The 12693-nt window shown below is 39.9% G+C and overlaps 1 protein-coding gene across 3 annotated transcripts in view; it reads right to left on the bottom strand.

The window, feature by feature from the left end:
• NIPA2 (NIPA magnesium transporter 2) overlaps window positions 1–8057 on the bottom strand; it is a 35237-nt gene extending 27180 nt beyond the window's left edge. The window contains exons 1-3 of one of the 3 annotated variants that reach the window (XM_044232174.1): window positions 7797–8057; window positions 6890–7026; window positions 6515–6553 (exon numbers count right to left, since the gene is read on the bottom strand). The gene's annotated coding sequence lies outside the window, so the exon portion shown is untranslated. The remainder of the gene's footprint in view (window positions 1–6514; window positions 6554–6889; window positions 7027–7796) is intronic. The other 2 variants (XM_044232173.1, XM_044232175.1) reach the window with 2 other exon arrangements.
• Window positions 8058–12693: the final 4636 nt, after the last annotated feature.

Raw genomic sequence — 12693 nt, 5'->3', positions numbered from 1 at the left:
ATAGTGATAGCTAAATTTTAGTCTTCAGTGGGGAGACAGACAAAAGGCAGTTAAATAATGGGGATAATGTTCTATAATAATGGAAAATGTATTCACACTGAGATGACACTGACAATGGGACCAGTGTTTAGATTTGCCTGTTGAGTCACATTATGGTTCCTGGAACACTTCCTAAGAACAGTCCTTCCCACCCCCACTGACTTGGTGTGTGGTCCCGTGGTTTACTTTGGCCAATAGGAGGTAGGTGTGACAGGACTGCCAGTACTGAGTATACATATAAAGAGAACCTTTGTATTTTTGTTTGCCCCTTGGCACCCTTCCATTACGTGCAGAGCAAAACACAGAGTCATCCCTGCTGACCTAAAGACCTGTGAACACAATCACAAATGCTTATTGCTAAATGCTATTGGAATAGCTAACTTACATACCTGAACAGGCTTATTACGGGGTAAATGTAAAATTCCCATCAGATTTTTGAAAAGCCAAAACTTGTCTGCAGAAATGGGGATCAGTGGTAAAGATGGGTTGTAGGCACACCCAGGGTTCACTGTATCATTCTATTCTCTCTATTGCATGTACTATGTATGTCTGGACATTTCCATATTAAGGTTTTTAAAACACAGGCTGTTTCCCAAGAGTTGCAGGGACGTCAGGACAGAACTGACTAACAAGGGGCACCTATGTGGCTCAGTCCATTGGAGGGCCAACTCGTTTGATCATGAGTTCAGGCCCTGTGCTGGTGTGGAGCCCACAGGAAGGGAGGAGGGAAGGAGGAAAGAAAAAAGAAACCCTACCAATCTGAAAAGCAAAGTCACCTTACAATCTGGAACAAGATAATACTGAAACGTGGAAAGAACTCAAGTCAGGGAGGTGCTCTGAGCTTTTTAACTATCAGTCACATACAGTATGGATGAGATTAGCTGTCTACTTGACACCTTTCCAGAATCAATCCCTCTTACAAGGTATTTGGAGAAGTACTCCCAATCTTCTTAATGCCACTCTTTTTTTTTTTTTTTTTCTTAATGCCACTCTTAAATCAAGAATATGCATTCAGGAAGTCCTACGTGGAAAATTTGGAGACTTAGTCCTACCTCTAGCTGGGTGCATGACCTTGAATGAGTCACAATCTTAACATACACACTAACAAAAGAAACTAAACAATCTATAAAGTTACTACTGATTTTTAAATTTAAAATAAAATAAACTATGGTCTCTTTATGTGCCAAACTTTGGTAACCTCAAGCCTCAACAGCCTGCCTCTGGAATAATTCTGGACTGTGACAATCAGTATGGATGAAGACATAAACTTGCAGTGATAGTGGGAGGCAGATAATTTGGGAACAAAATGGTTAGCAGCAAGAATTACTTCTATAGACTATAAAAAGACTATTACAACAACAAGGAAGTGTGTTTACAGTGTTCCCAAAACATCTAAATGACTGGCTTAACAGTGTTTATGACCCAGTTTCCCTCACCAGACTGCCAGCCCCTAGACTCCTACCAGTCACCTTTATAATCCTGTGCACCTAGCTATCTGGCAGTCTCAAAAATGTATCTTAATATATGTTTTCTGGGTTAATATAGATAAATGGAAATAATTATAACTAGCCCTAAAAATAAAGCTGTGTCATTTAGATGAGCATCCTAAGATTTAGAAACTTTCTTACAGCTCATAAAACTTCTTAAATCAAGAAGTTGCTCAAGTATGCTGGGAAGTGACAGCACTATATACAAGTGAAAATGCAAAGGTAATAATAATAAAATCTGGGAAAATGGGAGTAAAACAGCTACAAAACACTGCAGCCCACTCTGTATTCCAATGACCATGGGTCACCGTAAGATTCTTTAAAGCACACCTTAATGTAAAATCAACCCCTTTAACTATTATCATCATCAAAGCAATGTTAATTATCATGTGAATTCTACTGAGGAAGTGACTACTACTTAAAGTTCCCTGGTCTATAAAATTCCCCTTTTGAAGGTCTGAAGAAAATGAACTGAAGTGTAAGTCTGAATATTCTGGAATCAATAAAATGTAACATTATCTGCAAAAATGATACCCAGAAACAAGTCAGGTTTATCTACAATTGCAATCCCAGTATAATGATAGCCTCACAAATCCAAATTTAGACTGCACTCACATAAACCTTTCAAATACCAAATGAGTAACTATTAATTTAGTAATGTGTAACTATTACTTTAGTAATATTTAATTTATTAACACTTAATGTTAACTTGCACTATATGCCAATTACATACATGCAGTATAAGGTCAAAAATTAAGATTCAAGCTACTGGCAGACTCAGTCAGCAGAGCATGCCACTCTTGATCTTAGGGTTTTGAGTTCAAGCCCCATGTTAGGTGTGAACCTACTTAAATAAATCACTCCCTTTAAAAAAAATTAAAAAATAAAGATCCAATATTTTGTGCTGCCTTGACATCTGGTAAAATGGGGAGGGCTTTTAATGGCTTAACTATATGTTCCCCTCCCCATTCTGCTCCTGTAGATAAGGTCCCAAAGTCAAATCCCTTCTTGAGGTACCTGGCTAGCTCAGTCAGTAGAGCCTATGACTCTTGCTCTTGGAATCATGAGTTCGAGTCCCACTCTGGGTGTAGAGATTACTTTTTATAGAGGCTAAATAACCCTTCTTATTGCAGAGACTTGGCATATTTCCTGCTTATATCGAAGTACTAGGCTTCACTGCCCTCCCAGACTATAGAATTATTTTAAAGCAAGTCAATCACACTCTCCTGCAGGATCCAAGGGGTGCACCTCAAACACTTGTTACTCAAGGTCTACATTCCACAGCAACTCATTATTCACTCTGCAGTCCCCCACCACCACCCCTTGTGGCCCTGTGCAATGTACCATGTCCTTCTGCCTGGGCTGAGTGAGATTAATAAACCACCTCACTCTCATGTACCCAGTGTCATGTGCCATGGGGAGGGAATTCTAGCCCTATGAATAAGATGAAAAGAGGTGATTAAAACAATACATTATAATAGAATCTCATTCATTTTATCTTAAAGCCACTGAAAGTTCATATTCTTAACACGTACCTATGTATCCCTATATACGAATTTTCTCCATATTGATTTTACATAGAATTTCATGATGCTATTTAAAATCTATTTTCTGGGACGCCTGGGTGGCTCAGTTGGTTGGACGACTGCCTTCGGCTCAGGTCATGATCCTTGGAGTCCCGGGATCGAGTCCCGTATCAGGCTCCCAGCTCCACGGGGAGTCTGCTTCTCTTTCTGACCTTCTCCTCGCTCATGTTCTCTCTCACTGTCTCTCTCTCAAATAAATAAATAAAATCTTTAAAAAAAATAAAATAAAATAAAATAAAATCTATTTTCTTCTTTTTACCTATTCAATTTATTTATTTATTTGTTCGACAGAGAGCAAGAGAGAGATCACAAGTAGGCAGAGAGGCAGGCAGGGGTGGGTGGTATCAGGCTCATGACCTGAGCCAAAAGCAGAGGCTTAACCCACTGAGCCACCCAGGCGCCCCTTCCTTTTACCTATTTATTATAGAAATTTTTGAACACACAAAAGTAGACAGAAAGCCTTTTTTGACAGGTTGGTCAATGTATGCCAGTTTCGGAGAGTTGCAACTCTCCCTCTCACTTACAACAGGACCAAGGCTCCCTTCAGACAAGTGTCATCACTGCCCAGATACACCACAGCCCTCCTGTCCTCTTCCCAATACTTAAAGCCTGCTCTTCACTCAACACCAGTTCACAAGTCAAGCTGTACTACAAAGACTTCTTCATTAGCCCAAAGGCATCTCTTTCCTTTGCACTTATTTTCAGTCAGCCTTATAAAATTAAAGTCTCAATTACTCTCCTATCTTTGAAGATAAAAGGTACTTAAAGACAATGACTTTGGTTCATAGTGGTGGTTTTCCTACTCCACAAAAGGCACTCATTTAAGTGGCAAATCTGATTTATAAGCCTTTATATAATTAAGGTTATCTGTTTGTTCACTCATGGAACTATAGCAGTGTGGTGGTGGGCAAAAGGGGGTGGGGGTGGGGACAAACAACATAGAACCTGCAAACCCTCAAATTATAAAGCAGTCTTCACCACTAAGTAAATTAATTTTCTCATTTGTTTGAAAATAGGACATCAGTGTGAATGTCCCAAAAGGAATGAGTTTGCTTCACTATTCTCAGATCTGCTCCCACTCTACAACTATAAAGGTCAATCACAGCTGGGAGAGCCTAAAACAGATTATCTTTTATTCTTAAGGATTAACTATTAAGTAGAGCCAGGTTTAAGGGCAGCTAAACAAGAAAACTTGCTAAGTTTCACTTCAACTATTTTCCTAACCCAGAGAGAACAAGCTCCAGATGGTAACCTGCCCATCTTACCTCTGAGGGGGACATAGGTGGAAGGACCCATCCCACACTCCTCCCCTCCAAGCTGTTGTTATTACTTACATGTGGCCATCTGTTCAATATGCCTATATGGGGCAGCTCTAATGTGCCAAACTTTGTAAGTCATAAAGATGACCACAAGTTCCTCTCCTCAAGGATTCCACAGCTGAGTGAACTGAAAACTCTTAAAATGACCCATTTTAATTTTAAGCAAACTTTTAAAGGCTTAGAATTTCCAGCTTGTTCTAAATTTTAATATTAGTTGTTAATTAGCTGTGAAATTTTAATATTAGCTGTAAAATTAGCTGTGAATTCTCACAGCTTATTTTACTAATATTTATGAATATTTATGTTAATTTTCATTAAATACAAGTTACATTGAAAATGAAATAAGGGACGCCTGGGTGGCGCAGTTGGTTGGACGACTGCCTTCGGCTCAGGGCGTGATCCTGGAGTCCCGGGATCGAGTCCCACATCGGGCTCCCAGCTCCATGGGGAGTCTGCTTTGCTCTCTGACCTTCTCCTCGCTCATGCTCTCTCTCACTGTCTCTCTCTCAAATAAATAAATAAAATCTTTAAAAAGAAAAAAAAGAAAATGAAATAAATAAATTTTAAAATAAAATTCTGAAATTGGTCTACTTCTAAAGCACAGAGAACACATAACTTAAGGAACAGGAAAAAATAAACTAGTATTCTAACATCTATAAGGTAAGCTGAAAATTAAGATTTGCTTTGCAAAATGACTAACAGTAGGCAACACAATCACCAAAATTAGATAATTTTTAAGAATATACCAACAGAAGTACACTTATAGCTTTAAACTTGTTGCAGCATTTTTACCATTTCATTTTCACAAAAACTTGAAAAAGATACATGGTGAGGGCCCCATGATTAGAAAACAGGCACAAAGGTATTAAGCAACTTCTCCAGCAGCTGGATTCTCCTTATTTGCCTTGCCCCCTGGAGTCTCCATTTAGTCTCAGAAGTGGAACACAAGCAAGTGGCAGCTCCAACCAGGCTCTCCGTGTAGGTCATCATCTTCCTCCCCAATCTGTTCCTCCTTGTATTGTGACCATGGCTTCTCCATCCTCATTACCCAAACTGGACACAAGGGCCAAGAGTGCCAGATGGAGTCTACCTTTGTGAAATACAGCCTTGCACCTCCATGTCTCTCCCAATGCTCATCCAGCTTCAATGATGCTGTCACACTGCTCTATAAAACACATCTGTGCCATCTCATTCTCTGGCTACCCTTTGTTTAAAGAAAGAAACTCAAATTTTGTAATCCACTAAGATCTTTCATATTTGTTCCAAATCTAACTTTTCAATCTTATTTCCCAATACTATATTTCATATACCTTGTATTCCACCCGAGGTCAACACACCACTCCCATTCTTACTTACTCCTATTTATCCTCCCTATCTTTGTTTACATTATTTCTTTCATCTTTAAGGAGCCAATTCAAAAGGCACCTCCACAATGAAGCCCTGCTTGAATTCTGCAAGCCAGATTAACCAACCTTTTCTGAATTTCCTGGCCTTCAACCTACACTTCTCTTTGGACATTTTCCTAGCCTGTATTACAGTTTTTTATATATATTACTTATATCCCTTTCACTGTGGGCAGGTGCTTATCTCATTTACTCAGCCAACATTTACATGAATACATACTATGCACTGGGAATGGGGATACAGCAGTAAATAAAACAAACCAAACCACTGCTTTCATGGAGTTTACCTTGTGTTGGAGGTAGGGCAAGACAAAATAAATGAGAACATTATTTTAGAAGGTGGTAAATGCTATGGTTAAGGGCACTGGGGAGTTGGGTTAGGGGACTTCTATTTAACCAGAGAACTAGGTTGGTTAAGAGGCCTAGTGGAGAAGGTACATTGAGCAAAGGCTTCAAAGAGAGAGGAAAAAGAACAAAGCAGAGAAAAAAATGCAAAGGCAGAGAGGTATGAACTGGTATGCAGTTTTCTAGGAAAATAAAGGCCACTGTGGCTGAAACTGAGTGAACAAGGGTAAGTAGGATACCACTGCAGGGTATTTTTATATAAAACAAATATCCTAAAAATAAGTATAATTCTTTTAATATTTCTAATAGTAATATTTACCACTTACTGCACACACCTGTGAAGCACTGTTCCAGGTTACTGAATCACGTTATTTCTAATACATGCAATGAGAAGAAGGTATCATTATCCCCACCTTACAATTAAAACAAAACTGCCAAGAGGTTAAATCACATGCAAAGGAACACAGAGAAACTTACACAGCCTGAAACAGAACCTAAATGTCTTGGCTCTATTTCTATATGGGCAGCCCACACTGAAGCAAAACTTTAAGAGCTCTTAATCTTTACTTCTTTTTGGTTTCCACTACTTCAATATTTCCAATCTCTTATTTAGTTCATTATTTTTAAAAGCAGTACTTATAAATACTACAGAATCTAAATCTCTAAACCTAATTTAACAACATTAGTTATAAATTAAAATTTTAACTTACATGTAACTTTAATATGGTCTCTTAGGAAAAAAAGTCTGGAAGCAGTTAGAGATGACTTACTCACTTTCATTTCCTTGTGTTATTTAATACTCTTTATTCTCATTTAAAGTTTTAAACCCTGACAGAGTAGCTCCGGCCTGGAAAGAAGAAAATACAGGAGTAGGCAAAAGGACTACATAGTTAATAAATACTTACAAAAATTTGGCTACTAGCCTGCATACTCCTTTTACTTACCAACGTGAAACCTACTCATCCAAGGACAACACACTGCTTCAACAGATAACTTACTCCAATGAAACAAAGATCTCTATTCTTTCATATGTCCTTTTATTGCTTTTAATATTACCTTTATTACTAGTTAGCCATACGGCATATAGAGGATTTCTAGAAATATAACTAAAACATAATCCTGTATTAAACGAACTGAAAAATCTAGTGAAGAAACTAAACAGACACAAATACAAAACTAATAAAAGTTTTGTACAGTTGTAGGGAGAGGAAGACAAGATTAAGTGACTTTATAAAAGTTGGGAATTAAAACAGTTATGTTCAAAACGTTACGGCCGACTCCTAAGGCTTGTTCAGTTGTCAGTTAATTATCTCCGCAGTAGCTCAAACAATCTAAAACTCACCACAACAAAACGGAACTATTTGAATGAGCTTAATGAACACGCGCCCGATACGGCCAAGTCAGGCTTCCAAGGGATTTAACAGCAATCCAATTCACGGCGGGATTACTAGATGCAGGATGAGAAAAAGCCCTTCCATTTCTGAACACACGTGTCCCCAGGGCAGAGAAAAGCGCCCCTGAAGGGCCCCTATCAACCCAAGACCGGCAGAGTCGCCCAGTTAGCCCCTTCGCGCTTGCCTGAAAAAAAAAAAAAGAAAGAAAGAGTGGCCACCTCACCCCAGCTGGAGGCCGGCCATGCGGCTTCCCCTCCACTATTTGGCCCTGGTCACCTCCGCTTACACGCCCACAGAGGCCGCACGGGCCGCCGCCTCTTGAGCTCGCGCGGCCAGCGCCTTCGTCGCCGTACAGAAGGAGGTGAGAGCATCCGGTGCTGCAACCGTGAGCGCCGCCTCCTCCATGGGGGAGCGACGAGAAGAGCTGCCCCGGACGACCTGCGACCCCCGCTGCGGTCAGGACCAAGGGCCGTCGCGGAGAGCCTGGGCGCGGCCCAGTGACGCAAGAGACAGCGCGCGCACGCGCAGTGCAACTCAGCAAAGGCCCGCCTCCGGGGCTCCTTCCCGTAGATTTCCGGTTTCTTTAGCTGGCCCTGTGTAGCGGGGAGCGAAAAGAGGAGGGTGGAGGGCGGGACAAGGGAGAAGAATTGGAGGCAGTATTTTGCAAAGTAGGTTCGCCGACCAGGCGATCAAAATCCGAGTGACTGCCGCTTTCTTAAAATGCGAATTCCCAGGCGCATTTAGCATGTGGAGCTGCATTTTAAGCAGTTGTCCCTAGCGATCCCCTAGAGAAAAGGCGCCCCGAAAGGGGCAAGCGGTGGACTAGAGCTGGGCCAGGAGGCTGGGAGTGGGTCGGGAACGCGGAGTGGCGGGGCTCAGTGTAGGGCGCTTTCCTAACTAACCGAAACCCAGAAAGATGCGTTCTTTGGGCGAGTTACGTGGTTTGGTGAAAGCGCGTCTGGAGACACTTGGAGCAGAGATGTGTTTTTCATGAGATGCATAGGAAACTTACTGTTAGGCTATCCTGCCTTGGCTTCTCCATTGGAAAACTTCCCTAGGACCCACCATCATGGTTTTCTCTAAAGATTTATTTTAGAAACAGAGCGCCTACACATGCCAGGCAGGCAGAAGGGTAGGGAAAGAGAAAATCACATGCACTAAGCCTGTCCTGGGGCTCAGTTTCAGGATCCTGAGATCATGAGTTGAGCTGAAATAAGAGTCTGAAGCCCAACTGATAGAGCCTTCCAGGCACCCTAGTTTTCTCTAAAATGGCAGAGAGAGGGGTGCCTGGGTGGCTCAATTGGTTGAGCATCCAACTCTTTTTCTATCAGATCATGATCTCAGGGTCCTGGGATCCATCCCGGCCTTGGGCTTTGCACTCAGCTGGGAGCCTGCTTGAGAATTTTCTCCCTCTCCTTCTGCCACTCCTGCAGCTGGCTTGCTCTCTCTCTGAAAAGAAGTAAATAAATCTTTTTTTTTTTTTAAGTAATAAAATGGACATTTTAAATTAAAAATGAGGGCTCATTTTTAAGAAGGCGGGTAGGGAAAGGGGAGGATATGTGGGGGCGAAGAAGAAGCCAGATCAGGAGTGAGACCTGTTAATAATATCTCAGTTACAGGTGCCAAGGTCCTTTGGGTATGTTGTTCCAGTTTCTGAGTAGATACAAAAACACTAGAAATGTAAATCATGTTAGGTGGGAATATTAGTTAAGTGAATGCTTGTTGAACCAGAAAATAACAAATACAGTTTGCTTTTCAGACTAAATTGGAGTAGGCACCAACCTCCAGTTTCATTATAGGTGACTGTGCACCTACTTATTTATTTATTGCAGTTACTAATTTAAAAGCTTTTAATCCGTGAGTTTGGTAACCAGCCAACCTTGCATTTCGAACTGGCTCAGAGGACTTTTTTTTGCTTAATTCTTTGGTCTCAGCCAAATCCTAGCTAGATTACATAGTCAAATAAGGAATTACATTAAATATTGAAAGATGGTTGACATGTTGGTCTCTGATGCTATAGTAAATTGATGAAAAATGGCTACATTTCTCTACCCATCCATGTGTCCACACATCTTGCAGAGGTACTTTGCAGCTCCACCCCATCCTGATTCTGCCTTGGCCACGGGATTGGTTTTGGCCAAGAAGATGTGGTGGTTCCCAGCCTAAATTATGCTAAGAAACCTGGACTAGTTTGCTGGGGGAGACGACATAGAACAGACTACTTGCAAAGCTACCCAGATGAAGCATACTATGTCTAGGCACCAGAGACTGATCCAACAACAGACTGATTTGATTGGTTGAGGTCCACAAATGTGCACTGTTGATCCACAGACATATGAAAAAGACTAAATGATGGTTGTTCTAAGCCACCAGTTTTGATAGAGATGGTATGTAGCAATAACTAACAAGTGCCATTAGATACATGTAGGACGCAGATGACTGCAATGAAAGTAGTGGTTAGTTTGTGTGAACAAGAATGCTTAGAAACTGGGCATCTGGGTGGCTCAGTTGGTTAAGCGTCTGCCTTTGGCTTGGGTCGTGATGGAGTTCTGGGAAGGAGTCCTATGTCAGGCTCTCTGCTCAGCAGGCAGCCTGCTTCTCCCTCTCTCTCTCAAATAGATAGACTCTTTTTTTTCTTTTTTAAGATTTATTTATTTATTTGACAGACAGAGATCACAAGTAGGCAGAGAGGCAGGCAGAGAGAGAGGAAGGGAAGCAGGCTCTCTGCTAAGCAGAGAGCCTGATGTGGGGCTCGATCCCAGGACCCCAGGATCATGACCTGAGCTGAAGGCAGAGGCTTTAACCCACTGAGCCACTCAGGCACCCCTCAAATAGATAGACTCTTAAAAAAAAGAAAATGCTTACAAATTATGTTAACCTAAGGAATTTGCTTGCGGGTCTTTTCTGCCAGTATTCTAATCATCCCGGCAAAGCCCTGTCTCATCTAATCAGCTTTCTTTCTTTGTTGTAGCTCACAGTCTCCTTTCACATTTATTTGGACCTCCCACTTAAGAGTCACATTACACAGTACATTGTTTTTATAAGTGTATATAATATACCTGCTAACATTATGCACGCTCCTTCAATGTCCAGACCACTTCTCCAGCACCCGATGTTACACAATTTACATAGTGTTCAAGCATTGACCATAAATATTTTTACATTTTTAAAAATCAATTTCCTTTACATATACTGCTGTTGGGATTATAAAACAGTGCCCTTGGAAAAAAGTTTGGCAGTTCCTTAAAAAGTTAAACATATATCAACCATATGACCCAGCTTTTCTATTCCTAGATATTTACCCAAGAGAAATGAAAGCATATATCCATTAAAAGACTTGTAAATGAACATTCAATAGCAGCTTTATTTGTAATGTCTAAAAAAATGGAAACAACTCAAATATCCTATAACAAAGCAAATGTGGTATATCCATATAATAGAATACCACTGAACAATAAAAGGAATGAACTGTCAATACATGCTATAACATGACTAATTCTCAAAATAATTTTGGTAAGTGAAAGAAGTCGGTCTGAAAGTATATAATGAACAATTATATGCTTCTATAAAATTCTAGGAAATGGAAGGTAATATGTAGCAACAGAAAGTAGATGGTTGACTGGGAGTAAAGGAGACAGTAAGAGCAGAAGGATTACAATGTGGCAAAAAGAAACTTTGAGGTGATGGATATGTTCAGTTTTACTCATGGTGATGCTTTCATCCTATAATACAACATGTATTAAAACCTACCAAATGTATATTTTACATATGTGCAGTTTAGAGTATGTTGATTACACCTCAATAAAGCTATGAAAATCTTTGTTATAGAAGTATAAGCAAGACTTCTTTAATAAACAGTGTTTTTAAAAATCATGTAAATCAAATAGTTTCTCATATATAAATTGTTCTTTAGTTGCTCTTCTGTGTTTTGGTTTTGTTACCACAGAGGTCAGCCAGGAGCATAACAGCAAAATAGATCATTATTTTTTCTTTAGCTCAACTCCCTCAATGAATTTGCCTTTTGTCCTTCCAAAGTAGATAGTGGCATTTTACGTACATATGTATGTATGTGTGTATTTAATTTATTTTTTAAAAGTTTTTACTCAAATTCCAGTTAGTTCACATACAGTGTAATAATAGTTTCAGGTGTACAATATAGTGATTCAATACTTCTACACATCACTATGTGCTCATCACAATAAGGGCCCTCTTTAATCCCCACCACCTATTTAACCCATCTCCTCCCCTATCACCCACTTCCCCTCTGGTATCTCTTGTATTTTAAAAGGTTAGTATTATATAAATGTTTTCCAATTAATATTATTAAGTTTACTCAAGACCATAGATGACTTAGAAATGTAGTAGGGCATTTTCCAAAATATTTGTTGGGAGGAGAGAGGAAATTTCTATGAAAAAGACAGTAATAACTTGAAGTAAATTTAGGTCAAGTACTAGGATGTTCATTAAAAGCCAGGAATTGCTTTTAATAATTGCCTAATTTAATAAAATGGTGAGCGGATATGGTAGGCAGAATTATGCCCCACCTCCTAAAGATGTCCACAGTCCTAACCTTCAGAACATGTGACTTTTACCTTATAGGCCAAAGGAACTTTGCAGGCATCATTAAATTAAGGGTCTCAAGAAGGGGAGATAATCCTTGATGTCTAAGTTGGTCCAAAATAATCACAAAGGTCTTTGTAAGAAGAAGGTAGAAGTGTCAGAGTCAGAGAATGAGATATGAATGGAAGAAGGGTCAGAGAGGTGCAACATTGCTGGCTTTGGAGATGGAGAAAGGAGAATGGACCAAAGAATATGCAAGGCCTCTTCTGAAAAAGGCAGAGAACAGATTCTTACTAAGAGCTTCCAGGAGGAATATAATCTTGCCCACACCTTGATTTTAGCCCAAATTTGTGTTGGATTTCTGACCTTTGGAACTGTAAGATAGTAAATTTGTGTTGTTTTAAGCCAAAAAGTTGGTGGTAATTTGTTGGTGCAGCAATAGAAAAACAATACAGTGAATAAGCATACCAAATTAGAGTAAGGAGGACACTAAGATCCCCCAAACATCATCATTAAAAATAAAAGGATTCCATTTTATAGACAGGTAACTATGGTTTGAA

This window comes from Neovison vison, chromosome 13 (assembly GCF_020171115.1).
Source record: "Neovison vison isolate M4711 chromosome 13, ASM_NN_V1, whole genome shotgun sequence".
NCBI classification, from domain to species: domain Eukaryota; kingdom Metazoa; phylum Chordata; class Mammalia; order Carnivora; family Mustelidae; genus Neogale; species Neogale vison.
Note: the sequence above shows the minus strand (reverse complement) of the source record. Positions and strands in the feature narration are given on the sequence as shown.